This window comes from Elgaria multicarinata, chromosome 1, assembly GCF_023053635.1.
Source record: "Elgaria multicarinata webbii isolate HBS135686 ecotype San Diego chromosome 1, rElgMul1.1.pri, whole genome shotgun sequence".
Lineage (NCBI taxonomy): Eukaryota > Metazoa > Chordata > Lepidosauria > Squamata > Anguidae > Elgaria > Elgaria multicarinata.
In genome coordinates this window covers 203,500,413-203,518,845 of record NC_086171.1, presented here as the reverse complement: position 1 = coordinate 203,518,845, position 18,433 = coordinate 203,500,413, and the positions used below count along the sequence as shown (strand labels likewise).

The 18,433-nt window shown below is 44.2% G+C and overlaps 1 protein-coding gene and 1 non-coding gene across 4 annotated transcripts in view; one reads left to right on the top strand and one right to left on the bottom strand.

Annotated features, from left to right (window-relative positions):
• Positions 1-18,433, bottom strand: part of PHACTR3 (phosphatase and actin regulator 3) — a 267,435-nt gene that overhangs the window by 175,246 nt on the left and 73,756 nt on the right. The gene's annotated exons all lie outside the window — the stretch shown is intronic.
• Positions 15,860-15,931, top strand: TRNAA-GGC (transfer RNA alanine (anticodon GGC)). The gene has a single exon. It is a non-coding gene; the product is annotated as a tRNA-Ala (tRNA).

Here is an 18,433-nt window from a genome sequence, read left to right as displayed (position 1 = left end):
GTTCAGTTAACACTCTTTTCAACTTCAACACACTGAATGGACAGAGAGCCATTTTATCTCCGCCCCAGGTAGCAAAGTAGCTTGACCTGACCCTGATGTCTTAAGAAGAGTCCTCTTAATTTTACTGGAGGAGAAGGCTATCAATGGCTACTACCCTGATGGCTATGTGCTACCTCCAGCCTGCACACACCAGTTGCTAGGGTACCTGGGTAGGAGGATGCTGTTGCACCATGCCCTGCTTGTGGGTCAACAGCTGGTTGGCCACTGTGTGAACAAAGTGCTGGACTAGATGGGCCCATGGTCTGATCCACCATGGCTCTTCTTATGATCATATGTACTTACTATGCCTTCTTCCATACTTTCAGCCTACATGTTTCTGAAGGTCTCCCCATCTCTAAGACACATAGGTTTCAGCAGTTTTACATCTAAGTTATCAAAACTACCCTGTGGATGGAAAGAAAGGCATCTCTTCTTTCTCTACCTGAGATCTGAACAAAAATCTCCCCACTCTGTGTTTCTAGGAGACTTAGGGGGAAACATTCCCATGGGTGCCAATGTGATTGAGAGGGCATTTCTTGTTCATATCTCTTCCCTCTTCAGCTAAAAAAACTCTTCTCCATACATAGGGCCATCTCAATAACCATCACCCCTGCCTCCATGCCTGTAATTAATTAAGGAAAAAGCAGAAGAATAGTTGCATGTGACACATTAAGGCCACAGCTAGACCTAAGGTTTATGCTGGGATGATCCAGGGTTCGCCCCTGCCTGAGCACTGGATCCCCTGTGTGTCACCTAGATGAACAGGTTTGACCCCTGGATGATCCAGGGATAAATCTTAGGTCTAGCTATGGCCTAAGAGTAGAGCTTGGCCTTAAGGGACATGGGAACTGGAGTCCACAACCTTGCTGACATGTACAAAACATTGATATCCTGTACATCTATGAAATGTACAATTCCATCTAATTCTGATGTTCAGGGGTGAGTGCCAATGCTTGTGTAGCCAAAATGGCATGACCCCCCCCCCCCCCAAGGGAGAGGTATCAGCAGGCTTGGGGTGAGCCGAAGGTTTCCAAAAGTTCAACCTCCCCCCAATAGGAAAAAATCCTAAGGAGGTGACCCCCGCCCTAAAGACAGCCCAATGAGGAATGAGCACGAAATGCCCACTAAATATTGGGAGGAGGACAGAATATTGTATCCTCGAAGGCTGACTGACTGGAACAGCGTAGAGAAACATTCCACACTGCAATGTTTTCTTGCAGCTCGCACTTGTAACATCTAAATGCATTCACTGTTACAAAACAATTAATAGAAGTGAATGTTTTTCACAACCTTTGGCAGACAATGTTTGTAATTTCTTTATAGGCGACTCAGTTATTTGGCTTTCTTGCTTATTGCCATGAATTCACGGAACATAAAAAAGCCCAATACTATGCATGTTTACTCAAAATTAAGTTCTGTTGAACCTACTGGTTCTTCTATTCAAGTGCATTCCGAACAGTGCAACCCAATACATGTGTCCCATTGGGTTCAATGGGACTTACTCCCAGGGAAGGGTATATAGGATGACCCCCTGAGTCTTACTCCCTGATCCAAATTACCTTGAATTGGGAGGTCATACCAATGTAACCCATTTTAAAGCAGGCTTAGGCTATAATCCTTTTTTCTCTGGAAAGGTGTGCCAGGAGCCATGGGAGGTGTGTGGGATGGATCTCCCCCTGGGACTTTGAGGGTCCACCACCAGAAGGGGAAATCTGACCTCAGATACCCCTTCCAGCCAACAGTGAAACCTCTGAAGCCCTTAACTCTCCAACATCACAGAGGAGAGAAAGGAGTCACACAGGGGGTGTGATAGGCATGGTGGGAGCGAGTGTAGGGCTTCAAGATCCACAGCTCTCCTGGCCCCGAGGCTCGCCATCAAAACTGTCTGCTTATCTACAGGAGCCCTAGAACTGGTGCAGAGCAATTGTCTTTCGTTGGTTTCAATAGGAGGGAATATGATTGGATAGGGTAACCATATGGAAAGGAGGACAGTTCTCCTGTATCTTTAACAGTTGTTTAGAAAAGGGAATTTCAGCAGGTGTCATTTGTATGCACACAGCACCTGGTGAAATTCCCTCTTCATCACAACAGTTAAAGCTGCAGGAGCTGTACTAGAGTGACCAGATACAAAAAAGAGCAGGGCTCCTGCAGCTTTAACTGTTGTGATGACGAGGGAATTTAACCAGGTGCTGCATGCATACAAATGGCACTTGCTGAAATTCCCTTTTCTTTGCAACTGTTAAAGATACAGGAGCCTTGTCCTTCTTTCCATATGGTCACTCTATAATTGTGGGGGTGGAAATGGCCCAGGGAACAAAGAAAAGTAGAACTGCTCCTCCTTTTCTTTTACTCTGCCGGCTCTTGCCAGCAGGGCTTTGGTTTCACCGCTGCCTCCAATGTGAGAGTTCTCCATGGCAAACGTTAGCATTGCTCTACCCACGTGCCAGTTTTCCTCTTTAAAATGCCGCAGGCCATGCACATCATAGAAACGGAAAGTGCTCAAATTCATGTCACAGCCACTGCCGCCTCCACCACCAACAATAACGTCATTAGAAGCAGCCCTGACTTTCTCCATTCAGTGCTGATCCAGGATAATCCAGGCAATAACAATACTTCAATCAATCAAGAAAAGACCATGAAGAACTCTGCTCTCTAAAGAAAGCATTTGGAGCTTACAAGAGTTCACAATTGGTTTACCACGCCAGTTTTAATGAAGAGGGATTAAGTGCGCCATATGCTGCCGTGACATTGTCATGGGAATTGCTGAGACTGTGGCATGGGACATGCGTTTACATCTTTAAGAACATAAGAGCATAAGAACCGCCTGGCTAGATCAGACCAGAGGTCCACCTAGGCCAGCATTCCTACGGGCCACAACTGGATGCCACTGGGAAGCTTGCAAGCAGTTCATAAAGATGTTGGCCATTCCTCAGTGCAGGAAGGGTTGTAGCTCAGTGGCCGAGCACATGCTCTGAATGCAGAAGGTCCCAGGTTTGATCCCCAGCTTCTCCAGGTAGGACTAGAAAAACTCCTGCCAGAAACCTGGACACCTGTTGTAGTCAGAGTCAACAATACTGGGCTAGATGGACCAAAGGAAGTCAGAAAAATCTGCTACAAATTCAAATGAGTTTGGTTTTGTCTGAATCCAACATGTAGATTCCACAGATGACTGTCTTTTCCCAAATCAAATAGATTCCAAAGACTTGCGGACTGGGTGTTTTGTGTGTTGTTCAGCTCAGTGAGTATTGGGAAGGTGTCAGTCTCATTTTTTCTTAGTCCTGGAATGGTGAAATTCTGAATTCTACTTGACTTTTGGTGAGGACCACCTGAAGCAGTTCAAGTGACCAGTTAACTTTAGATTCCGAGTCCTTGTCCATATATTTTTAATATATGGACTTCAAGAAGGACACAGACAAGCTGGAGCATGTTCAGAGGAGGGCAACCAGGATGATCAGGGGCCTGGAAACAAAGCCCTATGAAGAGAGACTGAAAGAACTGGGCATTTTTAGCCTGGAGAAGAGAAGATTGAGGGGAGACATGATAGCACTCTTCAAATACTTAAAAGGTTGTCACACAAAGGAGGGCCAGGATCTCTTCTCAATCCTGCCAGAGTGCAGGACACAGAATAACGGGCTCAAGTTACAGGAAGCCAGATTCCGGCTGGACATCAGGAAAAACTTCCTGACTGTTACAGCAGTACGACAATGGAACCAGTGACCTAGGGAGGTGGTGGGCTCTCCCTTGCTAGAGGCATTCAAGAGGCAGCTGGACACCCATCTGTCAGGGATGCTTTAGGGTGGATTCCTGCATTGAGCAGGGGGTTGGACTCGATGGCCTTATAGGCCCCTTCCAACTCTACTATTCTATGATTCTATGATTTTAATTATATTTCATCCATCTGTTTTCCTTTTTCTTTTTTCAGCAGTGATTTGAAATGTTATACATCATATATTTGCTTTTTTAAAACGTTAGTTTTAACGTGATAAACACTGAGTTATTACCACTAACGATTCATACCATCTTTTACCTGGAAGCAATGGCCTGAGCCAATAGGGCCATGTTTAGAGTAACCACTTTTCAGTGACAATTAGCAAGAGCAGGGTGGCTGGACTCATTTCAAGCTTTGGAACCAGCCCTAATTCTCTCCCTAGTGTGTTCAGGGGCAGGGAGGGGAAGAATTATGTGAAGGAGCATTCAAACACCCTACCCTCTTTCCCCACAGTCTGAAGTGCTAAACTCCCTTTAGCACTGAATCACATAATTATTCTGAATACATAGTTTGACAACTTGTACTTTTGTTTCTTCTTCCCACTGTAGAACACCTGTTCTTTGTCCTTGTTGAATTTCACTCTCTTGCAATGCAGCAAACAGTTCAGCTTCCTTTTGAATCTTAGTTTACCCTCTTCAGAGGGTTCACACACACCCCAATTGTCAGAAGCCAATCTCCTATCTCAGAGGTAGCTATATTTTGTAGTGCTAATGTAACTGTACATAATTCCAGAAGGATAGTTCAAGTGTATTCCCTTGCTTCCTTTCCATAATTGAAACCCTGGATTATTTCCATGGTGAAAAAGCCCTCTTGGCAAAGAAAGATTCCAAAAAAGAAAGTCTATTTTGCAGGAAATGTCACAGATGAAGACAAGGGGACAGTTGCAAGACTGATTCAAAGACATGTCGTTTCAGAGACTTCTCATTTTATGATGGTTTTAAATGCAGAATGCATTTTGCATTCTGCCAAAATGCAATATAGATGCATATTTAAATGCTAACAGATGTTCTGTAAATATACGCACTGTTTTCTAATAAGTACACCATATGCACATGCAGGGTTGTTGGAAGAAGGCAACTAGATAATGCAAGCAACATGCTTCGAACACTTCTTCTTCTTGTTGTTGTTGTTGTTATTGGGTCTCCTTTACACAGGCACACATTTATAGCCAAGAATTGAGTCCTAGTACTGGGGAAAGGCAGGATATAAATAAATAAATAAATAAATAAATAAATAAATAAATAAATAAATAAAAGCTAAAGCAGTTCCACATGGATGTCGTCGTATGCCTCTGAACATGGCAACCATGTGAGTCTTCCCCGCCCATCATATTAATCCAACCATGCTGGACTATACCAAGAGGGGAACTTTATGCTGTTGGGTTTAGGGCGCAATCCTGTGAATGTTTAGACAAAATAATAATAATTTTTAAAAAGTCCTACAACCAGTGGAGGCTGATGGCTTTGATTTTGGCGAGGCTGTGAATCCACTGGGCCCATTCAGAAGACACCGTAAACCATGGCTTTAACCATAGTGGTTAAGCCAGAAAGCTATGCTGTGTTCAGAAGACACCTTAAACCATGGCTTTAACCATGGTGAATAAGGCGTTTTGCTTTATTCACCATGGTTAAAGCTGTAGTTTAAGGTGTCTTGTGAACACAACCCAGCTTTCTGGCTTAACCACTGCGGTTAAGGCCATGGTTTAAGGTGTCTTCTGAATGGGCCAATTTGGGTTTCAGTCAGAAGCATAATTCTAATGGGGCTACCCAAGGTGCGGAACCTATTTTGGTGGTAGGGTTCAGCACCTTGGATAGATCCTTTATCCCCACCAGCCTCTGCTGCCTCCACCTCCAAGTATTCCCCCGCCCCTTTCTAAAAAAATTGAATTCCTCTCCTGAAGCTTAGTTAATGGCAATAAGATTGATAGTTTGTGTTAGTTTGTACTGTTAGTTTTTATTGTTTTTAACTGATATTGCACTGCTTTTCTATATTGTTCCAAGCCATCTTTAGAGGTCTTCTGCCCGGAAAGGCAGTTAAGAAATGTTTTAAATAAAATAAAATAAAATAAAATAAAATAAAATAAAATAAAATAAAATAAGAGCTTTAAGCTACAGTATGCTAGGGTTTTGTTTGTTTTTAATGCTGGCCAGTGGAAGCTGGTGGCTCCAATATTAGTGGGGTGGTGAATCTGCTTTGGGTTTCAGTCAGAGCCAATCAGAACTGTAAGGCACCTTGGGGGAGCTCCTTTAGGGTTCTGATTGGCTTTGACTGAAATCCAGAGTGGATTCATGACATCACTGACATTGCAGCTACCCGCCTCCACGCATGCTGGTATTTTTGCACTCAGAGATTCTCCATCCCTATTTTAAAGAGCATTGGAGTTGGCAAACGGAACTTCTGTTTTCACATTCGCCAACAAGTCTTCCTGCACATCACCCATTCATTTCAATGTAGCTTATGCAGAAGAACATCCCTCAGGGATTGTGCCCTGCCAACCTGTCACCTTCCCAATCTCTAGTCCTTTATCAGCTTCTTATAAAACATGTGTATTTGTTTTGCCTTCGGTGAGCATTCGAGTCCCAGATGAAGGAGAACGAAGCCACAGAAATCCCCTCGTCATAAATGTCAAGTTATTTTAAGAACATAGCTGTCCTAGTAAGAACATGAAGACCATCACTTTATGTCCCGAAATAGCAGCTTCTAAGAGGGGGAAATTCAGTGAAGCATAGACATTTGTCCAATATATTTTCTGTATTTTCGGCTAAAGCCATCTTCATACACCTGCATGGGAGTAGATACAATATGCTGACAGAAAAGGAATAATCCTATTTTGGATGATTTTGTGGCAGTACAGAACCATTCCCATTAACGGGCGGAAATCATTATATCATTCAAACATAAGAACACAAGAAAAACCATGCTGGATCAAGGGTCCATCTAGTCCAGCACTCTGTTCACACAGTGGCCAACCAGCTGTTGGCCAGGGACCAACAAAGCAGGACACAGTGCAACAGCACCCTCCCAACCTGTGTTCCCCAGCAACTGGTGTATATAGGCTTACTGCCTCTGATACTGGAGGTAACAAATAGCCATCAGGAGGACTAGTAGCCATTGACAGCCTTCTCCTCCAGGAATTTATCCAACATCCCTTTAAATCCATCCAAATTAGTGGCCATCACTACATCTTGTGGTAGTGAATTCCATAGTTTAACTATGCACTGTGTGAAGAAGTACTTCCTTTTACTTGTCCTGAATCTCCCACCAATCAGCTTCATGGGATGACCCCAGGTTCTAGTATTATGGGAGAGGGAGAAAAATGTCTCCCTATCCAAATTCTCCACACCATGCATAATTTTATTTTTTTAATTTTTTTTATTATTGCATTTATATCCCACCTTTTTTCCTGCAAGGAACCCAAGGTGGTGTACATACTACTACTCCTCTCCACTTATCCTCACAACAACAGCCCTGTGAGGTGGGTTGGGCTGAGAGTCTGTGACTGACCCAAAGTCACCCCGTGGTTTTCCATGGCCAAGTGTTGACTAGAACCTGGATCTCCCAACTCCCAGTCCAACACTCTAGCCACTACACCACACTGGCTCTCAATTGCTGGCATCACCAGTTAGAAGGATCAAAAGTACAGCTCTGCCTGGAGAGCTGTTGCCAGTCAGAGTACAACACACCAGGCTTGGGGAACAAATAGTCTGACCCTGGCATAAAAGCAGCTCCATGTAGACAGGGGTCCCCAACCTCTTTAAGTTGGTGGGAAACTTTGGAATTTTGGGAGAGTGTCTTGATCACTCTCACAAAAACCCTACCATGGAGGGTGGAGCTTGCCCATTCATAAAATGGCTACCATGATGGATGGATGGCTGGTCAGAAAGCACTCATTTCCCAGAAGACAAACAGGCGAGGTTGCAAGAAAAGTAACTTGCCCAAGATCCTAAGTGCAAGCGGTAGGTGGGATGTAAGATCCAAAACACGGGGGAACACTCTTTCGAATCCCAATAAAGATGATGCTGGAGAGCAGCACGGCACTTTGCAGCATGCAACTTAAAAGAAAAAAAGGAAAATGGTGTAATTAAAATAAATAAATAAATAAATAAATAAATAAGAGCTGGGGTGGGGTGCAAGGATCCTGATGGGAGCTGAGAGAGGCATTTGCAGGCACATTAATGCCCATAGGCATGTCACTGAGTATTGCATCCAGTTCTGGGCATCACATTTCAAGAAGGATGCAGACAAGCTGGAGGGGGTTCAGAGGAGAGCAATGAGGATGATCAGGGGGTCTGGAAACAAAGCCCTATGAGGAGAGGCTGGAAGAACTGGGCGTGTCTAGCCTTGAGAAGAGAAGACTGAGGGAGGCATGATAGCACTTTTCAAGTACTCAAAAGGTTGTCACACAGAGGAGGGCCAGGATCAGAGGAGGGCCACGATCTCTTTTCAGCCATCCCAGAATGCAGGACACAGAATAATGGGCTCAAGTTACAGGAGGTCAGATTCCGGCTGAACATCAGGAAAAACTTCCTGGCTGTAAGAGCAGTATGACAATGGAACCAGTGATTTAGGGAGGTCGTGGGCTTTGCCAAACTAGAGGCATTCAAGAGGTAGCTGGACAACCGTCAGGTATACTTTAAGATGGATTCTTGCACTAAGCAGGAGGTTGGACTTGATGGCCTTATAGGCCTTTTCCAACTCTGCTATTCTATGATTCTATGATTGGAGACACCAGATGTAGCATCTTGAAAGACAATTGCACCAAGATATGTCATTCTCAACTCCCGCCTTTGTTAAAGAAGCTCTGGCATTGAGGCGTTCCCTTTTTTATCCTGAAAGACAGCTTCCCCTACTCTGGTGCCCTCTAGATGTGTTGGACCACAAGTCCCATAATCCCCAGCCAGTGGGGGCTGCAGTCCGGGACAGCTGGAGGACCATCTGACTGCCCACAACTGCAGCGGTCAATACTGAGCTGCTATAAGAAATTGTGCAAACTCCTACTCTTCTCTGCACCTGGTTTGCAGATGAGGGTTTGCCTTTGAACCCAGAAAGGAAACAGGGCTTCACAGTGCTGCATGAGGGAAGGAGGGATGAGAAGAGGAGGGCCTGCAGGCCTTGGAGCCGGTGAGGCTTGCACTCAAAGTCATAGCTTTACATAAGAATGATCCTTAAATCTTAGCCAGCTGTGGTGGGCTTTTCTCTCTCCCCCCCCCCTCAGTAGCATCTGTCTGTCTTGCCCTCCACAAACCTCACAGTGGAATACTCGCTCATTTCAAAACCGGGCTCAGATACTTTTGTTCAGATTCTCTTGTTCTCCCAACCTACAGCTTTAAACACGAGCAAATATCATCAGAAGGAAAGATGAGACGGGGCCTGCTGCTATTAATAGAACGACAAGGCGATTTCAGTACATGAAAAGAAAGGAGAAATTATATCTATTTTTGTCTCTCTTGATCATATACTGCTCTATTGTCAAGGGGAAGATGTGAATCCTTTCAGAGATGTAAGTAACAGTAAAGTACAAGGGAGAATTTCCCACACACTCCCCAACCTCTCTCTCTTTTCATCCCTCAAGCTCCAGTAAGTAAATGCTGCGTACAGCAGAACTGTATTCGACTGCATACAAAATACCGGTCATGTGTGCCTCTCTTCTCCTTATTTTGAAGCTTAAACAGGCCAGGTGTCAGCACCTGGCATAGTGGTGCAACTGCCAGAGCCAGTGGCATCCCTTTGGGTAGTTTATCTTTTTTTAAAAAATGAAAAGAAAATTAGGGGGTTATTGTTTGCTTCTGCTTCTTTCTTAGGAACCAGCATTCTGAGAAAGATGCATCAGGTGATTTGGCTGCAGCCATCACCATATTCCTTTCCCCAGAATGCTTCTGAACCAATGAAAATTGGCTATAGTGACCACACTAATACTTGCCACAGTACCATTGCACCCTTCTGCCTCCTGGTAAGCTTGCTGAGGGGGACCTCGAGGGCTCTTTCCTCAAGGACCCCTCAATCCTGGCACTGGCCTCAAAAATGTACCCTATGTTCTAAAGATGAAATCAAAAACAGATATATTAGGGTGACCATATGAAAAGGAGGACAGGGCTCCTGTATCTTTAACAGTTGTATTGAAAAGGAAATTTCAGTAGGTGTCATTTGTATATATGAGGAACCTGGTGAAATTTCCTCTTCATCACAACAGTTAAAGCTACAGGTGCCCTGCCCTCTTTTAAATCTAGTCACTCTAGTATAGCTCCTGCAGCTTTAACTGTGGTGATGAAGAGGGAATTTCACCAGGTTCTCCATATATACAAAGGACACCTGCTGAAATTCCCTTTTCTATGCAACTGTTAAAGATACAGGAGCCCTGTCCTCCTTTTCATATGGTCACCCATGATATATATTCAGAGAATTCTTAAGATTTGACTAAGCTATGTCTGCCTTTGCACAAATCTGTGGAAGTTTGGACATTGGCTACCAGGAAAAGGGCCTTCTCTGCTGTGGCACCCCGTTTGTAGAATGAGCCCCCTATAAAGTTTTGCCTGGCACCTACATTGTACTCCTTTCAGCGCCATGGGTAGACCTTTTTAATTTTCCCAGGCATTTTAGCATCCTAGTCTTTTAGCTCTGCTGGTTTAAATCTGTATTTCAAATCTCAGCATTGCTGCTAGGTTTTATTCTGGTTGTATTTTTATATTGTTGCTTAAGTTTTATATATTAAATTGTACTTTATGGTATTAATTTTTTTTTGACTGCGCAGACAGCTTTGGCTATTGGATGGTGTAGAAATGAAATGAAATAAATAAATAAATATTGGTCAGGTGATTTGGAATTTGATCAGAGGGCTTTTCTGTGAATTTTCAGTAGACCCTGCTGGTAAATTAGTTCAGAGTGAAATCTAGAGCTAATGATGAATGCACTAACAACATGCAAATAGTGCTTTCTAGATAGAAGAACAGGAAAATGTGAGCCTGGGAAGAATAATTAGGAAAAATCTGGAACACATGCATTAATCAGATCATTGTGCTATCTGACCAAATACTGTCTAATCTGATGGACAACGTCTTTCCATTCCAGAGAAGAATGCCCTATACTCAAAGCCACAGCAGCAGAACGCAGTGGAGGTGATGAAATTGACCAATTTGGAATACTTGAAAGTTTATAACTTTCTCCGCTGTGGCACCCCGGTTGTGGAATGAGCTCCCCAGAGAGGTCCGCCTGGCGCCTACACTGTACTCCTTTCGTCGCCAGCTGAAGACCTTTTTATTCTCTCAGTATTTTAACACTTAATTTTAACTTAAATTTAATTTTTACTGTTTTAACTCTGTATTTTAATTTTATATCAATTTTGCTGCGTGGTTTTTATCCTGGTTGTGCTTTTTATACTGCATTTTGTATTTGTGCTTTTAACATGTTGGTTGTTTTATTATGGTTTTAATTTTTGTGAACCGCCCAGAGAGCTTCGGCTATTGGGCGGTATAAAAATGTAATAAATAAATAAATAAATAAATATAACAGGGATGGATGACTTATGGCCCTCCACATATTTTGGCCTATAACTCCCATCAGCCTGGCCAGTGAAGTCCATGATGTGGAGTGATGGGAGTTGTAGGTCAAAACACCTGGAGACCATAAGTTGCCCACCTATGGTGTAGATCAAGTACTACTCTTTCTATACAAAATGAACCATTCATCTAGCACTGGAAATTGTTTTACTACATATCAAGACATATCTCTCCGGGACAGTTTTCTCAATATCACAACAACACGTTTGGCAACAAAATAAATACTTTGATGAGGAGAACCAACCCTCATCACTGGGCAAAACTCAGTATTGTGAAGATTAAGAGTATCTTTTTGGCTATCATCTGAGGGATTATTTTGCCGTTATTAAAAATAAGTCAAGAACATGCATTTTAATATATATATCTCTATTAAAGGAGAGATGCAGAATCTTGCATGAATTCTCTTTGCATGCAAGAAGAAAATTGCTAGCTACAGCCAAGGAACTGCTTCCCAACTCAAGAAGCTTGGAGAAGTCAACAATGGCCTAAGGCAAAATGAGCTTGCCTCAAGGCGGATTTAACTCATGCTTCAGCCATTTAAGGAGGACACCAGCACTTCCCGCAGTTATTGAGATGATGTCTTTGATAGTCCACAAACTGCACACCCTACCATGGCAACAGCATTGTCACTGAGCAAAAGGTGGGAAGGGCCGTAGCTCAGCGGTAGAGCACCTGCTTCGCATGCAGGAGGTCCCAGGTTCAATCCTGGGCATCTCCATTTTTAAAAATGGCCAGATAGCAGTTGCTGGGGGAAATCACTGCCTGAGCTACTCAATACTGGGCTAGACTAAGGCCATTTCTACACCATGGAGGGGGGAGGATCTCGCAAGATCCTGATCGTGAGATCCTCCCCTTAGTCCACATGCAGGTGTGACATCCCAGGAGGAAGGCGCTTGCCATTTTTAAAATCTATTTTTTAAAGGAGTTGAGCGCATGTGCACTGCAATGAAAAGTGAGTTGTTGTTGTTTTAAAAAGCAACCAACCCCACTCCTTCCACCCCCGATTCCTCCCAGCCCGGTTCCTTCCCTCCACTGCTTCCTGCTACTCGCAGGGAGGAGGGAAGAAGCCAGGATGGGTAGCCACACCTCCCGCGGTCTCGGGACAATCCCAAGACCGCAGGAAGAATCGGATTTTCCCACTGTATATTTAGGATCACATTGTGAAGACAATTCCAATGGTTTGCTTTGTGGCAAACTCTACTGGTTCCTCCATGAGAATATCAGAATTGGTTGAAGCAGGTTTGGAAGTGATTACTAACATCCCATGGCCTAGCTCTTTTGCTTCCCAGCACAAGCCATAATGGGTTACACAGACAAAAATTCAAGTGTGTAACAGGTAGATTATATAGCAGCTACATACAAGTACTATATTATTTGTTATCAAGAGTACAATTGAGGCCAGTTACAACTAGGGCTGTGCACCGTTTCGGATCCAAACCCTGAATCCAAAACAGATAGGGGTGTCTTGGTCCATTCCGAATCAGATCCGAAACGGATCCGAAACGGCACAGCAGAGCTCCGAAACGATCCAAAATGGTTTGGAGCAATCCGAAACGCTTTGGAAGTATTCGGAGCTTTGGATGCATTTTTAGCTCAAACCGCTTTTGTTCCTATAGGGTTTCATTGGATTTTAAAGACGTCTATAACTTCGTTATTTTTAAAAATACTAACCTCAGAGTTTGGTCAGGTTACAGATCGCGTTGTGTATGTCCTACGTCTATAATGTTCATTTATATCTGTTCAGTGGTTTTCTTGGCATAATTCTTTAGAAAAAAAGGTTTAAAAAGGGAGGGGGAGGAGTTTGCAGCGTGATGGACAGCTTCGTCTCCCAATCGTCCTGAACACTCCACCACTGTATCCCCCAATCCTGCTCATGTTTTTCCAGCAGCCTCCAATCGCAATGTTGAAGGAGGGCTTCACAAAGGGCAGATCATAAGTTCTTTTCCTTATCCCCTCTTTGTGGGTTTAGGAGTTGTGGTAGAAAGACTTGTTTCGTGGAGCTCTTGGTATAGGAGGAATTTTTGGAGTGTAGTTTGCTTTGGTCTTCTATTCTTCTCTTTTGCTTTCCCTGTTCTCTCTGTTTTGCCTTTCTTTATTCTGCTCTTTATATTATATTAACTTCAGTTTTTTCCTCTTGAGTGTGTGTCTGTTTGCTGTTCCCCTCCCCCCCTCCCTCCTTGTTCCAGCCAGGCCACCTTTCCTTTGTAAACCCCTGTGTTTGTGTGTTGTTGATTCTTTCTGTTCATCTTTCTTATAAAAACAAAACAAAAAATATAAAAACTTTGATCCTTTCTCTCACTGTGTGTGTGTGTGTGTGTTTGTGTGTGTGTTCAATTGTTATCCTGTTCTTTAAAAAGACCAAAAAATATATTAAAAATATTCCATCATCCCCTCTCTCTCTCTCTCTCTCTTCATTCTGATCTTTCTATCAGTGTGTGTGTGTATGTGTGTATGTGACTGTGTGTGTGTTGTGTTGGGCTGCCTGTGTATTATAAAGCAGGCTGTTTACACAAGTATACAAGACAAAAGTGTGAGGGCAAAGCACAACACAACTACATTACAGAAATTGTAATAAATATTAATCAAAAAATGAAATGCAGCAACAGACCTATGTGCTTGAAAATTGCCATGAATCAAGCCCGTCTGAAGACCTACTATGGTGCTAATTTCCAGGTCTGTATCTGTAATTTCATTTCTTTTGGGGGTGGGGGGAACTACCTCTCAAGATACTAGTCCTCAACGAGGTTTGAGTTGTAAAAATTCACTAAAATTCGGGGGATGAACCAATATGCTTCAAACTTGGGGTACCTAAGATCCTATTTAGAGGCTAGCATGGTGCCTAGTTACAGGTCTTTACCTTTAAAAATGATGGAGATTAATGCATTTTTGTAAAGGCGGAATGGTAAAACTTTTTTAAAAAATCACTAAAAATCAGCGGATAAACCTATGTGTTTCAAAATTGCCAAGCCCTGCTTCAGTTCTATCACAATGCAATGTTAGATGTGTTTTTCTTGAAAAATGAGGAAGTTATAGCACTTTGAAATGACTGGAACTCACATTTTTAAAAATTCATTGCAAGAAAACCGATGTACAGCTCTGTCTAAAACTGGACTTGCATAAGCATCTCCAAAGTATCTGTAAGCTCACCAAATTTCATTGCTCTATAATTAAAAATAAAAAAGTTATAGGCTTTTTTTCAGACAATGCATGTCAATGGAGAAAAATGGCATCCGAATAGCGTTTCGAAGGTCCAAATTTTTCTTCGGATTCAGATCCGAAATGAAATGGGGGGGGTGTCCCAAAATGACCCGAAATGAAACAGGCCTGTTTCGGAAGGTCCAAACGGGCTCTGAAACAAAACGGGGGGTCCGTGCACAGCCCTAGTTACAACGCAGTGGTGTTTATAATGTGCCAGGTCTTCTCTACATTTAACTCTGGTGGCTTTTGTTGCATTGCTTGGTATTATATATTTAATGGTAAGTGTTGAATATGTTGTGGGGGCTAAAGCGAATGGAGCAGTGAATGCACATAAAGAGGGGTGAAGATGGACTTTGACATGAAGGCAGGGAGAATGTGGACAAATTGACAGCCTGAATTTCTGCACCAGTCAGGAAGGGCAATCAACCCCAACCGATGTTGGAAAATGTGCGTTGACGGCAGGAATTTTGTATGTTGCTCATTCAATATGCATAACCTCCAGAGAATATAAATGTTGACTAGCCGATGTGCACATTGCCTGATTAATCACTGGGAGATTATGTAGGCTGACTGGGCCATATGCAAAATCTCCTCTTCATACTGCCCAGCTATGCTTATTCTTCTTGCCACCATGTGAATATGAACTGTCATTAGATAGTTACGCACACCAAACGCACATTAACCACAACATACACAGTGAAAGCCAATAACTAGCAAACACATTCGTAAGTTATGCTTTGCTTACCATAATTGTATCTAACTGTGTGATTTCCCTATAAATGTAGCAATTAACACTCCCTGGGAGAGTGTTAACCCTTGATATTTCAAAAAGTATTCAAACATCAGCTTAGACAGTGAACATCATAAAATAACTCCTGATGTATTAAAATTATCTCCATTATTTCCTATTAGATTACATTACTGATAACATTTAACTTATCTGGATGTACCATACTGCTCAGTCTCAATGCACCACTATATGCGCAAAACAAAGCACTGATCTCTTGCTGAAGGATCTTAAAGTTACACAGCCGTATACTCTGAACAGACAGTCAAAAGGAAGATTTAGACCAAGTTCATACACATATGGTGAGGGAGTGGCTTTTTCAAGGGTTCACCAGTCTCCTTCTGCACCGATCTTCAGGAAAGCTGTGAAGACCCAGCAGTTTTCACTGGCCTTTCCATAACCTGTGGGCTGCAGGTATTATTGGTGATATGTGTCATAGTTTTTATTGAACATCTGTTTATTGAATTTTCATTGTATTTCTGTTGTATGGTTTTATCTTGTATGCCTTGCGGAGGGGTCGTAGCTCAGTGGTAGAGCATCTGCTTGGCATGCAGAAGGTCCCAGATTTGATCCCTGGCATCCCCAGGTAGGGCTGGGAAAACTCTTGCCTGAAACCCTGGGGAGCCGTTGCCTGTCCTGGGGAGCCGTAGCCCAGGACAATACTGGGCTAGATGAACCAATGGTCTAACTCAGGCCATTGCTAGATGAGGCGTTAGCCCGGTGTGAGGCCCGGTCCCCCTCCTGTGCATCCAGATGACGCACAGGGAATTCCGGGGTCAGGCTGGGCTAACGCCTCCCTTGAACCGGGATAAGCGGATTCGCTTATGGCCCGGCTTCCGTGGCTTTTCCCAGCTGCTTGCTTACTCACGAGTAGCCGGGAGAAGCCACAGACTGGGCACAGCACTCCATAGCAGCGCTGTGCCCATCGGGCCGGGGGGGAATCACGGGGGGAGATGGGGGCCGGGGGAAAGACTGGGCCCGGCAGGAGAGAGGGGGGGAGAAGAACAGGGATGGGCATCGGGGAGGGGGGAAAAGGATGGGGACAGGGCCTGGCGAGCGGGGACAGCCATGGCGGTTGAGGGGCGGGGGAAGAAGAACGGGGACGGGCATTGGGGATGTGGGGCAGGGGAAGAAGAATGGGGATGGGGACAGGCATCGGGGATGGAGGGGCAGGGGCAGAAGAATGGGGACGGTAACGGGCATCGGGGTCGGGGGCAGGGGAAGAAGAACAGGGACAGGGACAGCCATGGCGGATGGGGGGAGGACAGGCGAGCGAGCGGGCAGGGGGTCATCAGACATCATGGGGGGAATCAGGGGAGCGGGGAACCCTTTATTATTTTTAAAAAAACACCTTCTTCAGTGGTGCGCTCCTGCGCACATGGCTCTTTAAGGTGGGGAAAACCGGAGCACGCGACGGAGTGCTTTCCCTTGCCCCGTCGCTTGTTGACGTCTGGAAAAGGGCGACGGCGCATGCTAGCTGTAGCGCGCCGTCACCCCTCCTCCCAGACGGATTATGTCCTAGGTCTAGCAAGGCCCCTAGAGAACCCCAGATGATTGGATTGATATCGCTGGTGGACTGAATTTGACCCTCATGGCTGAGATTCTGCACCTCTGTTCTAACACAAGGCTGCACAGTTAGCTACAGGATCAGGACTTGGCAGAACAGCATGAATCCAGGGCCCAATCTACACCAAGCAGGATATAACACTTCAAAAACATTATGAAAACGGTATAAGTAATGTGTCCTGGGCCTGAACAGTTGTCATAACCATTATAAACTGTTATAAGCAGTAGTGTAGATCCTGCCCAGATTGTACCTCTAAGCAGCCTGTTCTATCAGGGATTCCATCATCCCAGCAAAATTGACAGCCTTGAATCACTACTACATATTTTATATGATTCTAAAGCATTTAGCAGCGGTGAGGCTACCACATGCCATTGTAAATAAATGATGCATCCTATTAAAGGAATAAGGAGAAAGGAAGTGTGGAATGGGACATGGCATGTGTTACATCTCTGTCTTCTGCCATTCCTTTCCCTTTCCCTTATCCTGATTCCTGACATCCCAAGTCAGGATACAGTCTGAAGATTTATTAACAGCAGTTATATCCTGTTTTTCATTTGGGAAGCTAAGAGGATCTTTTATTGGGTGATGGAGGGTGGGATACTCAGACAATTTCCCATCCAGTCTGAGTAAGCCTATCCCTCTAATCTCCTTGCTACAACCCTGCTACAGGCCTGCCTAAAAGACCTCAGAGAGGAAGCAGTCTTGAACCCTGTAAATAAACCTGTTACTCCTGTGTGGAGCCTGGATTTAAAAGTCAAGGTCCCCCAACCTGGCATCCTCTGGATGTGCTGGAGTCCAACTCCCATAATCCCCAGCCAGCATGGCCAATAGCTGCCAGGTTAGGGGAAGAATGGTCCAAAAGGACACAGTTACCAGTGAGCCCCTCCATTGAGTTTTGTGGCACATACAGAGAACTCAGAAGAGGGAACCTACAATCCAGTTAAATGTTGAGAGGGTTTCCACATGGGTTCCCCTGTTCTATGGGAAGAAAGGGCTGTGGGACTCAAGAACACACACCCTTGCCTTTAAAGGCAAGGTTGGACTACTGCAACCTTCTTCTCTCTGGCCTTCCTTCATCTCACATCAATCCGCTGGTCTCTGTCCACCACTCTGCCGCTAAGATCATCTTCTTGGCCCGCCGCTCTGACCATGTCACTCCACTTCTGAAATCTCTTCATTGGCTCCCAATTCACTCCAGAATCCACTATAAACTTCTCCTGTTGACCTTCAAAGCTTTTCACGGTCTAGCTCCTGCCTATCTCTCCTCTCTCATCTCACACTATCGCCCCGCTCGTGCTCTCCGCTCCTCTGATGCCATGCTTCTCGCCTGCCCAAGGACCTCCACTTCCCTTACTCGGCTTTGTCCTTTTTCTTCTGCTGCCCCTTACGACTGGAATGCTCTTCCAGAACACTTGAGAACTACCAACTCAATCACAGCTTTTAAAACTCAGCTAAAAACTTTTCTTTTCCCTATAGCTTTTAAATATTGAGTTTGTTCTGACTCTATACTGTTAGCTTCA